The 13,208-nt window shown below is 43.9% G+C and overlaps 1 protein-coding gene across 3 annotated transcripts in view; it reads left to right on the top strand.

The window, feature by feature from the left end:
* The first annotated feature begins 2,374 nt into the window (after positions 1 to 2,374).
* Positions 2,375 to 13,208, top strand: part of TNR (tenascin R) — a 745,794-nt gene continuing 734,960 nt past the window's right edge. For 2 of the 3 annotated variants that reach the window (XM_060774408.2, XM_067467655.1), the window contains exon 1: positions 2,376 to 2,744. The gene's annotated coding sequence lies outside the window, so the exon portion shown is untranslated. Of the gene's footprint in view, positions 2,745 to 13,208 lie in introns of all 3 variants that reach the window. The other variant, XM_067467656.1, reaches the window with a different exon arrangement.

The raw sequence follows: 13,208 nt of genomic DNA on the forward strand, positions 1-13,208 counted from the left end.
GAGGTTGGATTATTGCAATGCCTTATATGCTGGCCTTCCAAAGTCAACAACCCAGAAGATTCGAATGGTCCAAAATGCGGCAGCCAGGCTGCTAGCGGGATCATCTATAAGATCCCATATTACACCGATTCTGCAACAACTGCATTGGCTACCAATAGAACATCGGATCTCTTACAAGATACTGATCCTGACATTTAGAGCTCAAAATGGCCAAGGACCTTTATATCTTAGGGACCTCCTCATTCCTTTTCTCCATCAGTGGTCACCTCGATCCACCCAGGAAAATCTCCTCTACATACCGGGTCCTAGGGAGGCACATTTGGAAGCTACAAGGTGTAGAGCTTTTTCAATCTATGCTCCAATTCTGTGGAACTCTTTGCCTCCATATATTAGAGCAATGTCGGAGTTGCGACCTTTTGTAAAGGCCCTCAAGACTTGGCTGTTTGGTTGTGCATTTAAGTAACCGGATCAAATTTTGCCATAGTCACTGCTGAATGTTTTTATGTTGAATGTTTTATGTTGAATGTTTTATGTTGAATGTTTTTATATTGAATGTTTTTATATTGAATGTTTTATATTGTGTATAAACTGTTTTAAATTGTAAGTCGCTCGGAGCACCTTGGTGGAGAGCGACTAATTAAGAAATAAAGTGATGATGATGATAATGATAATTTATGAGGCCATAAAAAAGACTCCAGCAAAGCACTCCAGCAAAAAGCATGCGGGGAATGCGGAAGTACTTCATCAGTGTCGCAGATGGACGATGAAAGCTCCCCTGGTGGCCAGAAAAAGTTAAATAGCCTCTGTGTATGTCTGTATACGTTGTATGTCAAATTGGCATTGAATGTTTGCCATATATTTGTGCAATGTAATCCGCCCTGAGTCCCCTGCGGGGTGAGAAAGGTGGAATATAAATACTGTAAATAAATAAATAAATAAATAGTGAGGAAGTAAGTAAGTAAGATTCAATTCCATCACTGGTGGAGTTCAAAATGCTCTTTGACTGTAGCTTAACTATAAATCCCAGCAACTACACCTCCCTGCAAGTATTCAAATTTGAACGTATCGGGTATTTATGCCAAATTTGATCCAGTGAATGAGAATACATCCTGCATATCAGATATTTACAATATCATAACAATAGCAAAATTACAGTTATGAAGTAGCAACAGAAATAATTTTATGCTTGGGGGTCCCCACAACAGGAGGAACTGCATTAAGGGGTCGCAGCATTAGGAAGGTCGAGAACCACTGATTTAAGACATTGGCTAACATCTGAAGAGAGGATGGGCCAGAGATCTATATACAAGACAGAGGTACTCCTGGTCAGTCGTAAGGCCGAACAGGGCCTGGGTGTGATCCTGGACTCATCACTGGAACCTCAGGTCTCGGCGGTGACCAAGCTTGTGCACCAGCTGTGCCCGTACCTTGGGAAGTTTGACTTGGCCATGGTAGTCCATATTCTTGTTACATCCCGTATAGACTACTGCAATGCTCTCTATGTGGGGTTGCATTTGAAAACTGTCCGGAAGCTTCAGTTGGTCCAATGGACAGCAGCCAGGTTGCTAACTGGAGTGGCTCTCAGGGATCATACAATTCCCCTGTTGTGCCACCTCCACTGGCTGCCAGTCTGCTACCGGGCACAATTCAGCCTATAAAGCCTATAATTCACCTGTCACATCAGCACTTTTAATCCTGTACCCTTTACTCTGGCTGGCCCAGTTTCTATAAGCCACATCGAGTCCTTCAGGAGATGCTAGCGGGGTACAAATAAAGTTTAATAATAATAATAATAATAATAATAATAATAAAGTCTAAATGGTTCTGTCCCAACTTACCTGTTCGAATGAATCTCACCTTATTAACCTTCGAGGACTTTAAGGTCATCTGGAGAGGCCCTGCTCTTGACTCTGTCTGGGACACAAATACGTTTGGCAGGGATGGGAGACAGCGCCTTCTCAGTGGTGGCCCCTCAGCTATGGAATGCCCTTCCTAGGGAGATCAGATCGGCTTCTTCGCTCCTAGCATTTCGGAAGAATCTTAAGACATGGCTATTTGAGCAGGCATTTGCGAATACTGAGTAATGGACATAAGAGTGGAACAGCTCCATGATGGAACTGGACATTGTTTTGATGAGTATCTATTGAATTATGTTTTATTACAGTGTTATGATTTTATTGATGTTGATGTTTTATATTGCAATTGTGTTCTTGGTGTCATTGAAAACCGCCTTGAGTCGTTGGAAGGCTGAGAGGGGCGGTATACAAATATACTAAATAAGTAAATGTCAATGCCTTGGTCCTCTGGACTTGCAGTATGTGCTGGGAAGAGAGAGCCTCTGTTTTTATACCGGAGGTGCCATTCCCCGTTTGGCCACTAGGTGGCTCTTCGCGGGAGCCTGAAGGTGGTGGGAGAGTCTGCTGCTGGGCTCCGCGCCGTTGGAACTGAAGGGAGAAGGAAGGGCTGAGGGCTGAGGGTCCGCAGCTGCGCCAGGGGAGACTTGCCGCGGGACGAGAGCGGCCACCCTTCCTCGCCATTGCCCTGCCACCCCGTCTCCCCGCCCTCAGCGCTTGCTTCTCGCCGGGTGCTCCCTCCTTCCTCCGCCGAAGACGGGCGGGGGTTCGCCTGGCAGAAGAGGACCCAGCCGTCGGAGAGGAGAGGGTCCTCCTTTGGCTCCCTTGGCTCTGCAACGAGGACGAGGCTCTTCTGCTGCTGCTGCTGCTGCTGCTCTCCTGCGCGAGGCGGTGAGTCCGGCGTCACTTGTTTCTGGCCCGTTTCAGCACCATGGAGAGCGGCGCCAGGGCTGTGCTCTGCTCCCTTTTGGGACGCTGCTTTCCTTTTTCATTGCAAGGAAGGCGGGGGCGGGCGAGACCCATAGAGAAGCTTCTTTCTCTCTAGACATTCCTCAGCTTGGCAACCTCTCCTGGGGTCCAGAAGGTGGGATCTAGGGGGTCCTCGCAGGCGGTTTGATGGCAGGCAGCCCTTTGATAGCAGGGCTTGTTAAGAGCGGGTTAAAGAGAGTCAACTTCCTCCCGGTGCCTGCCGCGAAGGAAGAAAGTACTAGGGAAAAGGTGCTTTTCTTCCTTGCTCTGGGCCAGATCCGAAGCTCTTCATTTGCTAAGCCCCTCTGCTCTCATCTTCCAAGGCCTGGCTTTGCTACTTTGGGCCATTTCTGTGAAAAGGTGTCCTGCTTTGCACGGACAAGGGTAGACTAGACTGGGCAAAGCCCTTCTACTGCTTCTTTCTTACTTTTCCAGTCCACCTCAGAGCTTCCGCCTCCTCCTTTCCCTTCTCCTCCTTCCCCATCTCCTCCAACACCTCTCCTTCTTCCTCTCTTCCTCCTGCCTCCTCTTCTTCTCCTTCTCCTCCTTCACCACCACCTTCTTCCTCCTCTCCTCCTCCTCCTCCTCCTCCTCCTCCTCCTCCTTCCTTCTCCTCTTCTCCTCCTTCTTCTCCTTCCTCTTCCTCCTCCTCCTTCCTCTTCTTCCTCTACTTCTCCTCCTTCATCACCATCTTCTTCCTCTCCTTCTCCTCCTCCTCCTTCCTCTTCCTCTCCTTCTTCTCCTTCCTCCTCCTCTTCCTCTTCCTCCTCCTCCTTCCTCTTCTTCCTCTACTTCTTCTCCTTCTCCTCCTCCACCACCACCTTCTCCTCTCCACCTTCTTCCTCTTCTCCTTCTTCTCCTGTTCCTCCTCCTCCTTCCTCTTCTTCTTCTCCTCCTACTCCTACTCCTTCCCCCTCCTCTTCTTCTCCTTCCCCTTCCTCTTCTTCTTCTCCTTCCTTCCCCATTTCCTCTTCCTCCTCCTCTTCCTCCTCCTTCCTCTTCTTCCTCTACTTCTCCTTCTCCTCCTTCACCTTCTCTTCCTTCACCTTCTTCCTCTTCTCCTCCTCCTCCTTTCTCTCCTTCTTCTCCTCCACTTTCTTCTTCTACTACTTCTTCTTGTAGTTCTCCTTCCTCCCCATCTTCTCTTTCATCTCCTTCTCCTCCTCCTCTTCTTTTTCCACTTCCCCTCCTCCTGCTTCTCCTCCCCATTCTTCCTCTTCTTCTTCTACTTGTCCTCCTCATTCTTCCTATTCTTGTCTTTCTTGTCCTTCTCCTCCTCTTTCTTCCTCTACTTCTCCTCCACCACCACTTTCTCTTCTTCTTCTTTTCCTCCTCCTCCCTCCTCCTCTTCTTCTCCTTCCCCTTCCTCTCCTCCTTCTTCCTCCCCCTCTTTCTCTTCCTCCTCCTCCTTCCTCTTCTTCCTCTACTTCTTCTCCTTCACCTCCTCCACCTTCTCCCCCTCCACCTTCTTCCTCCTCGTTCTCTTCCTTTCTCTCCTTCTTCTCCTTCATCTCCTTCTCCACCTCTTCCTTCTCCTCCTTCCTCTTCTTCTTCTCTTTCTCCTCCTCCACCTTCTTCTACTTCTTCTTCTTCTCATTCTCCTTCCTCTCCTTCTTCTCCTTCATCTCCTTCTCCTCCTCCTCTTCTTCTTCCATTTCCCCTCCTCCTGCTTCTCCTCCCCATTCTTCCTCTTCCTCTCCTTCTCCTCTTCCTCCTCCTCTTCTTCCACTTCCCGTGCTTCTCCTCCCCCCCCATTCTTCTTACTCTTCTTCTTCCTCTCCTTCTCCTTCCTCTTCTTCTTCTCCGTCTCCTTCTCTTTCTCTTCCCCTCCCCCCCCCCTCTTCCTCTTCCTGTGTATTTATCACTTTTCACTCCACAAGGAGACTCCTTATCGTCTATAAGGGGATGGACATTGGACATACTCATTGCCCCCCATGACTGTCCTTACAACCCTTTGCTGGGTGCCATTAAGCAAAGACTGCCGTTCAAGAAAAAAATAGTGCTGTTGGTCTTGTGAAAGCAGTTTCATTGGTTTTAGATTATCTGTTTATTTGGGTTGCTATGAATTTTTCAGGCAGTATGACCATGTCCCAGTAGCATTCCCTCCTGACCTTTTGCCTGCATCAATGGCAAGCATCCTCCGAGGTTTGTTCAGAGGTCACAGCAACCCAGTGATTGTGGCCATGAAAACCTTCGAGAATTTATCTGTTTATTTGACTGGCACATCTCGTAACTAGTAAGAGTTCCCCAGATCCATTGGCTTTGCTTAGAAATCTTTTCCATGTGTGGGTTAAATGTATCAGGAAGCGTGGTATTAACTTCAGGAAGAGGTGGGTTATAAAATGATGATGATGATGATAATAATAATAATAATAATAATAATAATAATAATAATAAAATGTATCAGTAAGCCCGGTATTAACTTCAAGAGGTGGGTTATATAATAATAATAATAATAATAATAATAATAATAATAATATAACCCATCACTTCTTGAAGTTAATACCAGACTTCCTGATACCTTTTATTATTATTACATCATCAACATCATTATTATAATTATTACAATTATTATGTAAATGTAAACTCTAATTTTCCTTAGCTGTGTTGACTGAATTGTTCATAATTTGTATGCCTCTGTTGCTGCATAGATTGGATTGACACTTTCCTATAGCCCAAGATCTGATCCCAGATTATTTCCTTTGAACTGGATTATATGAGTTTACACAGCCAGATAATCTGGGATAAGAAAATAATCTGGGGTATAGGGCAGTGTAGATCAAGCCTGAGTCAATAGTCTTTTTCCAAAGCCATCTTGATGCTTTAGCCCTCTCGAGCAGTCTCCTCTTAGCAATATGTATTTCCAAATGGATTAAGTCTCCTCCATAATTCATGAATATCAGGCCAACAAATTATAAGAACAGTATGACAAAATGCTGATTTGTTTGAAAACATTTTTTTTTAAATCGAAGTTGTCGGAAGTCCATCACATTTTCTTTGACCTTATGTCTGTGGTATTGAAGTGGTTGCAAACTCTATTTCTTTACCAGAAACAGTAAAAATAACCCTGGTCCTATCTATATCTTTCATTCTGCTTTAGATAGTGGTAGGTAATAAGCTTCTGGATTGTTGGGTTGTTTTGGGTTTTTCTGGCTATATGGCCATGTTCTAGAAGCATTCTCTGCTGACGTTTCGCCTACATCTATGGCAAGCATCCTCAGAGGTTGTGATCTTCTGGATTGTTGTGTGGTTTTAGGTTTTTTGGGCTATATGGCCATGTTCTAGAAGCATTCTCTCCTGACATTTCACCTACATCTATGGCAAGAGGTTGTGAGCTTCTGGATTGCAATTGATTATATACTTCTTTTTAAAAAAGAAATCCACATAACTTTTCTTTCAACCTGAACTTTATGTGTGTTTCTGAATGTAGATCAAATTATATGGGTACAATTTGGGTTGAAAGAAAAGCTATATGGAATTTTAAAAACCTTGATGCACTATTTTGTCCCATTCTGAAATGCTTACAATAGCAATGGATATTGCATTCAGGTTCCAGAAGGCAACAGGTATTGTTCCCATCATGGTCACTTCACTAGTGGGCACCATTTTCCTGCTTTCCTATCAGTATTTCTTAATGTGTGGGCTAAGTGTTCTCATTGTACATTTCTGCAGGTGGTTAATACAAAGCAGACAGGGTCTAAGGAATAGCCACTGTATTCATTTGCAGGGGAAAAAAGAACAGAGAAGTCTATAATTGGAAGATGAACAAACATATTCTGTCATAATCTTCCAGGACAAGAGAAAGCTAGAGAACATGATTCTGCTCCAAATCAGTAGCTTATGCATAGTGTGACAGTACGCATCCTTTAGGGCTTCCTTTTGCTTCTTTGTTTTGCTTTCTTCCCTTTTACAAACTTCTCTTTAAGCATCTGAAACAATAGGAATGATTGCCATTAAAGTATGTATTGTCAAAGGCTTTCATGGCCGGAATCACTAGGTTGCTGTATGGCCATGTTCCAGAAGCATTCTCTCCTGATGTTTCGCCCACATCTATGGCAGGCTGTCTCCCAATGTTTCACCATAGATGTGGGTAAAATGTCAGGAGAAAATGCTTCTGGAACATGGCCATACAGCCTGGAATACTCACAGCAGCCCAAAGTATATATTGCAGCAATATTGTGAAAGCCCATAGCTAGTGGAAGTCAGGAGAGAAATTGTAATATTTTTAATCAATTGAGTTGGATTTCAGAGGGGAAGGGTTGTCACAAGAGAAGGAAAGCACACATGATTATTAGCATTCTTTCTCAATCAGAAAGTCTGAACTGGAAGCAGAAAACTAGATACTAAATATCTAAAATACTAAAAACTAAATACAAGATTGAAATTTGAGAAGAAAAAAACAATTAGGAGGGTTAAAAAATAAAGACAACATTTATTTATCTGTAGTCATGCAGTACCTTTCTATTGTTGAGGGCTTTCATGGCTGGAATCACTGGGTTGTTGTAGGTTTTTTGGACTATACGACCATGTTCTAGAAGCATTCTCTCCTGACATTTTGCCTGCATCTATGGCAGGCAGCCTCCTGATGTTCCACCATAGATGTGGGTGAAACGTCAGGAGGGAATGCTTCTGGAACATGGCCATACAGCCCGGAATACTCACAGCAGCCCAAAGTATATATTGCAGCAATATTCTGAAAGCCCATAGCTAGTGGAAGTCAGTACAGAAATTGTAATATTTTTAATCAATTGAGATGGATTTCAGAGGGGAGGGGTTGTCACAAGAGAAGGAAAACACACATGATTATTAGCATTCTTTTTTCAATAAGAAAATCTGAACTGGAAGCAGAAACTAGATATCACAAATACAGGATTGAAACTGGCTTGTTGTAGTTTTTTTTAGGGCTATATGGCCATGGTCTAGAGGCATTTTCTCCTGACGTTTCACCTGCATCTATGGCAAGCATCCTCAGAGGTAGTGAGGTCTGTTGGAAGTAGGAAAATGGGTTTATATATCTGTGGAATGACCAGGGTGAGACACTCTTGTCTGCTGGAGCTAGGTGTGAATGTTTCAACTGACCACCTTGATTAGCATTTGATGGCCTGGAAGTGCCTGGAGCAATCTTTTGTTGAGAGGTGATTAGATGAAATTTGGAAAAAAAAAAACAATCAAGAGGGTTAAAAAAATAAAGATAACATTTATTTATCTGTAGTCATGCAGTACCTTCGAAAAGATTGTCAAAGGCTTTCATGGCTGGAATCACTGGGTTGTTGTAGGTTTTTCAGGCTATATGGCCATGTTTTAGAAGCATTCTCTCCTGATATTTTGCCTGCATCTATGGCAAGCATTCTCAGAGGTTGTGAGGATGCTTGCCATAGATGCAGGTGAAATGTCAGGAGAGAATGCTTCCAGAACATGGCCATATAGCCCAAAAAACCTACAATAATCCACTTTCTGGTTGTGTTTCTAAAGAATGATAGGTCAAATCCCCACCCCCATCCCCGAAAATTAGCAAGTATTTTCGGGTTATATGGCTATGTTCTAGAAGCATTCTCTCCTGACATTTCGCCTGCATCTATGGCAAGCATCCTCAGAGGTTGTGAGGATGCTTGCCATAGATGCAGGCGAAACGTCAAGAGAGAATGCTTCTAGAACATGGCCACATAGCCAAAAAACCCCACAACAATCCACTTTCTGGTTGTGTTTCCAAAGAATGATAGGTCGAATCCCCACCCCCATCCCCGAAAATTAGCAAGTATTTTTAAAGAGAGGTTGCAATGTCCCATATATTCCTTCTGCGGAATACCTGCTGTGTAGTGTGCTGATGGGTAATTAACTGATATTGATTTGTGTGCTTCATAGAAAGGCTTTGTTTACTTAAGATGTACGGTTATGTTTTGTGCCATTGTTTTAATTCTACTCCTTCTACCATACTGTCTTGGTATGTTTCTTAAAGTATCTCCTTTCGCTGAAATAAGGAAAAATGTGAGCGAGAGACTTGTTAGTGGTCCTATGCATTAAGCAAGTGGTGCTACATAGAATATTCTGATGTGATATCTATCTAATACAGAGATATTTGTCTTTTACGTTATGAATGTATATTTTTGGTATAGGGTTTTAATTGCCGCGGGCCATTGTGAGATCAATATTTAGCCAGACAGTGAGTTTAAAATATAATGAAGTCTATAAAGGCAATCAAACTTTCCTGATAGACAGTTTCTTCACCATGGCCAGCATGTATAAAATAGTAAGAATGGACTCGACGAATTCTGGGATTGCTTTCTCAATGAATATCTGGCAGTCGAAGGACAATATTCTCAACTAGCTCTGCAGAAAACTTTTAATAGTCATTCATATTCATAGTCATGACGGCATGATGGCACAATGGGTTAAACTGCTAAGCTGCAGAGCTTGCTGACTGGAAGGTTGGCGGTTCAAATTCTCAGGATGGGGTGAGCTCCCATTGTTAGCCCCAGCTTCTGCCAACCTACAGATCAAAAATATGCAAATGTGAGTAGATCAATGCAGTCATGCCAGCCTCATGACCTAGGAGACGTCTGTGGACAACACTGGTTCTTTTGCTCAGAAATAGAGATGATGGCATGATGGCACAATGGGTTAAACTGCTAAGCTGCAGAGCTTGCTGACTGGAAGGTTGGCGGTTCAAATTCTCAGGATGGGGTGAGCTCCCATTGTTAGCCCCAGCTTCTGCCAACCTACAGATCAAAAATATGCAAATGTGAGTAGATCAATGCAGTCATGCCAGTCTCATGACCTAGGAGACGTCTGTGGACAACACTGGTTCTTTTGCTCAGAAATAGAGATGAGCACCAACCTCTAGAGCGGAATTTCTCAACCTGGGGATCAGGACCCCTGGAGGGGTCATGAGGTGATGTTGGAGGGGTCGTCAAAGGCCATCAGAAATCACAGTATTTTCTGTTGGTCACGGGGGCTCTGTGTGGGAAGTTTGACCCAATTTGTAGGGTTCAGAACTCTTTGATTGTAGGTTTTGTTTTTTGTTTTGTTTTGTTATTTTGTCGTGTCAGGAGCAACTTCAGAAACTGCAAGTCGCTTCTAGTGTGAGAGAATTGGCCGTCTACAAGGACGTTGCCCAGGTGACACCCAGATGTTTTGATGTGTTACCATCCTTGTGGGAGGCTTCTCTCAAGTCCCCGCATGAGGAGCTGGAGCTGACAGAGGGAACTCATTCTCACTCTCCCCAGATTCGAACCTGTGACCTGTTGGCAGAGGATTGTAGGTGAACTATAAATCCCAGCAACTACAACTCCCAAATGCCAGGGTCTTTCCCCCCCAAACTCCACTGGTGTTCACATTTGAGCATATGGAATGTTTGTGCCAAGTTTGGTTCAGACCCATCATTGTTTGAGTCCACAGTGCTCTCTGAATGTAGGTGGACTACAACTCCCACACTCAAGGTCAATGTCCACCAAACCCTTTTAGTGTTTTCTGTTGGTCATGGGTGCCCTGTATGCCACGTTTGGTTCAATTCCATCACTGGTGAAGTACAGAATGCCCTTTAATTGTAGGTGAACTATAAATCCCAGGAACTACAACTCCTAAATGACTAAATTAGCCCCCCCCCCCCCCGCCAACTCCACCACTATTCACATGAAGGCATATTGGGTGTTTGTGCCAGATTTGGTCCAGTGAATGGAAATACATCCGGCATATCAGATATTTACATTACGATTCATAACAGTAACAAAATTACAGTTGTGACGTAGTAACAAAAATAATGTTACGGTTGGGGGTCACCACAACATGAGGAAATGAACTAAGGGGTCACAGCATTAGGAAGGTTGAGAACTACTGCCCTAGAGTCAGATGCGACTTGACTTAATGTCAAGGGGAAAAAACCTTTACTCATTGCTGAGCCTGGAATCTCAGGTTGCAGCAGTGGCTACAGGGGGCTTTTGCACAATTAAAACTTTTGTGCCAGTTGCGCCCGTACCTTGGGAAGTGAGACTTGGCCACGGTGGTCCATGCTCTCGTCACATCTAGGTTAGATTACTGCAATGCCCTCTATGTGGGGTTGCCTTTGAAGACTGCTCGGAAGCTTCAAATAATCCACCGAGAGGCAGCCAGGTTAATAACTGGAGCGGCGTACAGGGAGCACACAACTCCCATGTTACGCCAGCTCCACTGGCTGCCAGTTTGCTACTGGGAACAATTCAAAGTGCTGGCTTTGGCCTATAAAGCTCTAAACGGCCCCGGCCCAATTTATCTGTCCGAACATATCTCCCCTATGAACCACTGCGGAGATTAAGATCTTCTAGGGAGGCCCTGCTCTCAGTCCCACCACCATCACAAGCACGTTTGGTGGAGATGAGAGACGGGGCCTTCTCAGTTATTGCTCCTTGGCTATGGAACTCCCTTCCTAATGAGATCAGGTCAGCTGTGGCTGTGGGACTGAGCCTTTGGGATTGTGCAATGAGGCAGTGAAAGGAACCCTTAGTATGCCAACCAAATTCGATATGGTTGTTGAGACAATTTTAACTAGAGGATTTTAACATCAAGGTAAGTTTCTTTATTGTGTCATCAGAAACCAGACATTTGTATTACATTTTTAACAAAAACAAACAGACAAAACACAGAATTTGCCAGCTTGGTAGTTGATTAAATGTCCTTTGACCAGTATCTGGCCACTTGGAGTGCCTCTGGTGTTGCCATAAGGAGGTCCTCCATTGTGCATGTGGCAGGGCTCAGGTTGCATTGCAGCAGGTGGTCAGTGGTTTGCTCTTCTCCACACTCGCACGTCATGGATTCCACTTTGTGGCCCCATTTCTTAAGATTGGCTCTGCATCTCGTGGTGCCAGAGCACAGTCTGTTCAGCGCCTTCCAAGTCGCCCAGTTTTCTGTGTGCCCAGGGGGGAGTCTCTCATTTGGTATCAGCCATTGATTGAGGTTCTGGGTTTGAGCCTGCCACTTTTGGACTCTCGCTTGCTGAGGTGTTCCAGCGAGTGTCTCTGTAGATCTTAGAAAACTATTTCTTGATTTAAGTCGTGATGTGCTGGCTGATATCCAAACAGGGGATGAGCTGGAGATGTCACTACCTTGGTCCTTTCACTATTGGCTGCTACTTCCCAGCAGATGTCAGGTGGTGCGATACTGGCTATACAGTGTAGTTTTTCCAGTGGTGTAGGGCACTGGAGAAACTAAAAGATAAGTGAGTTTATTTCTTTTTTTATGTGTATGGTCTAGTATGTTTCGCCATTGAATGTTCACTGTTTATATGTTGTGCTCTGCTCTGAGTCCCCTTCAGGATGAGAAGGGTGGAATATAAATGTTTTAAATAAATAAATTTACCTTTACCTGGAATCCATGGCAAAGGTTTCTTGGCCAATCAGCAATATAGGAACATGTTCTCCTGAAAGCAGTAGTTTGGAAAACAGCTGTTGGTAACAAATAGCAATGTGAATGTTTTCAAACACATTAGTGGGCCTTGAAATCCTCTAGGTAAGGCATATAACATGAAAAAGCTTGTGTAAGAATACTAGGAAATGAAAGATGAGTTCTCAAAAACTCAGAACTGCGTCATTGCATTATAATGGGCATCAATCTCACCAGTAACACCTTGAGAAACATTCTCAAGGTGTTACTTATTTGTTTTAAACTGCTATGGAGAACTATCTCTTGTAGCTTCAGTGGGCAGTGCTAAGGCCAACAAGTTGTAAAAAAAAAAAGCGAAGCTAAGGAGCATTTTCTGGTATGTATCACTTTGCCCTTTCAGCATCTCTAGTGGGACAATTAAATATCAGCTGCCTCTGCCGTAGGATATCCAGATATAAGGAAAAGTTCCTGAATGTGCTTGTTAAGGAGGCTGCCTAACTGAATTAATGTTAAGATCTTCCCCAATGGTGAATTTCGGGAGATGAACATGTTCTCATCATGGTAACCCCAATAGGCTCAAGAAGCGTCCAGAAATGGCGTATAATAACAAATGAATTATAGCAGCGCTCATCTGCATCAGGATTTCTTTTTACATCTTCATCCCTTGCTTAAGACTACGCAACCTCACACTATTTTGCATTAAACGTAAAGGTTGTCCCCTGACAATAAGTCCAGTCATGTCTGACTCTGGGGTGTGGTGCTCATCTCCATTTCTAAGCCGAAGAGCCAGCATTGTCCGTAGATACCTCCAAGGTCATGTGGCTGGCCTGACTGCATGGAGCACCGTTTGTAATTTTGCATTACAAAGATGGGATCTTATAACAGTGCAATTTCTGAAGAGATCTCTTCCACCCACAACACACTTTAGTTATTGTGGGGACTTTAGTTAAGCTTGGAAGAAATACAGGCTGGATTTACACTGCCATATAACCCAGATTATCAAAAAAATCCAAATTATCTCCTTTGAATTGGATT

Source organism: Anolis sagrei, chromosome 4, assembly GCF_037176765.1.
Source record: "Anolis sagrei isolate rAnoSag1 chromosome 4, rAnoSag1.mat, whole genome shotgun sequence".
Classification (NCBI taxonomy): Eukaryota; Metazoa; Chordata; class Lepidosauria; order Squamata; family Dactyloidae; genus Anolis; species Anolis sagrei.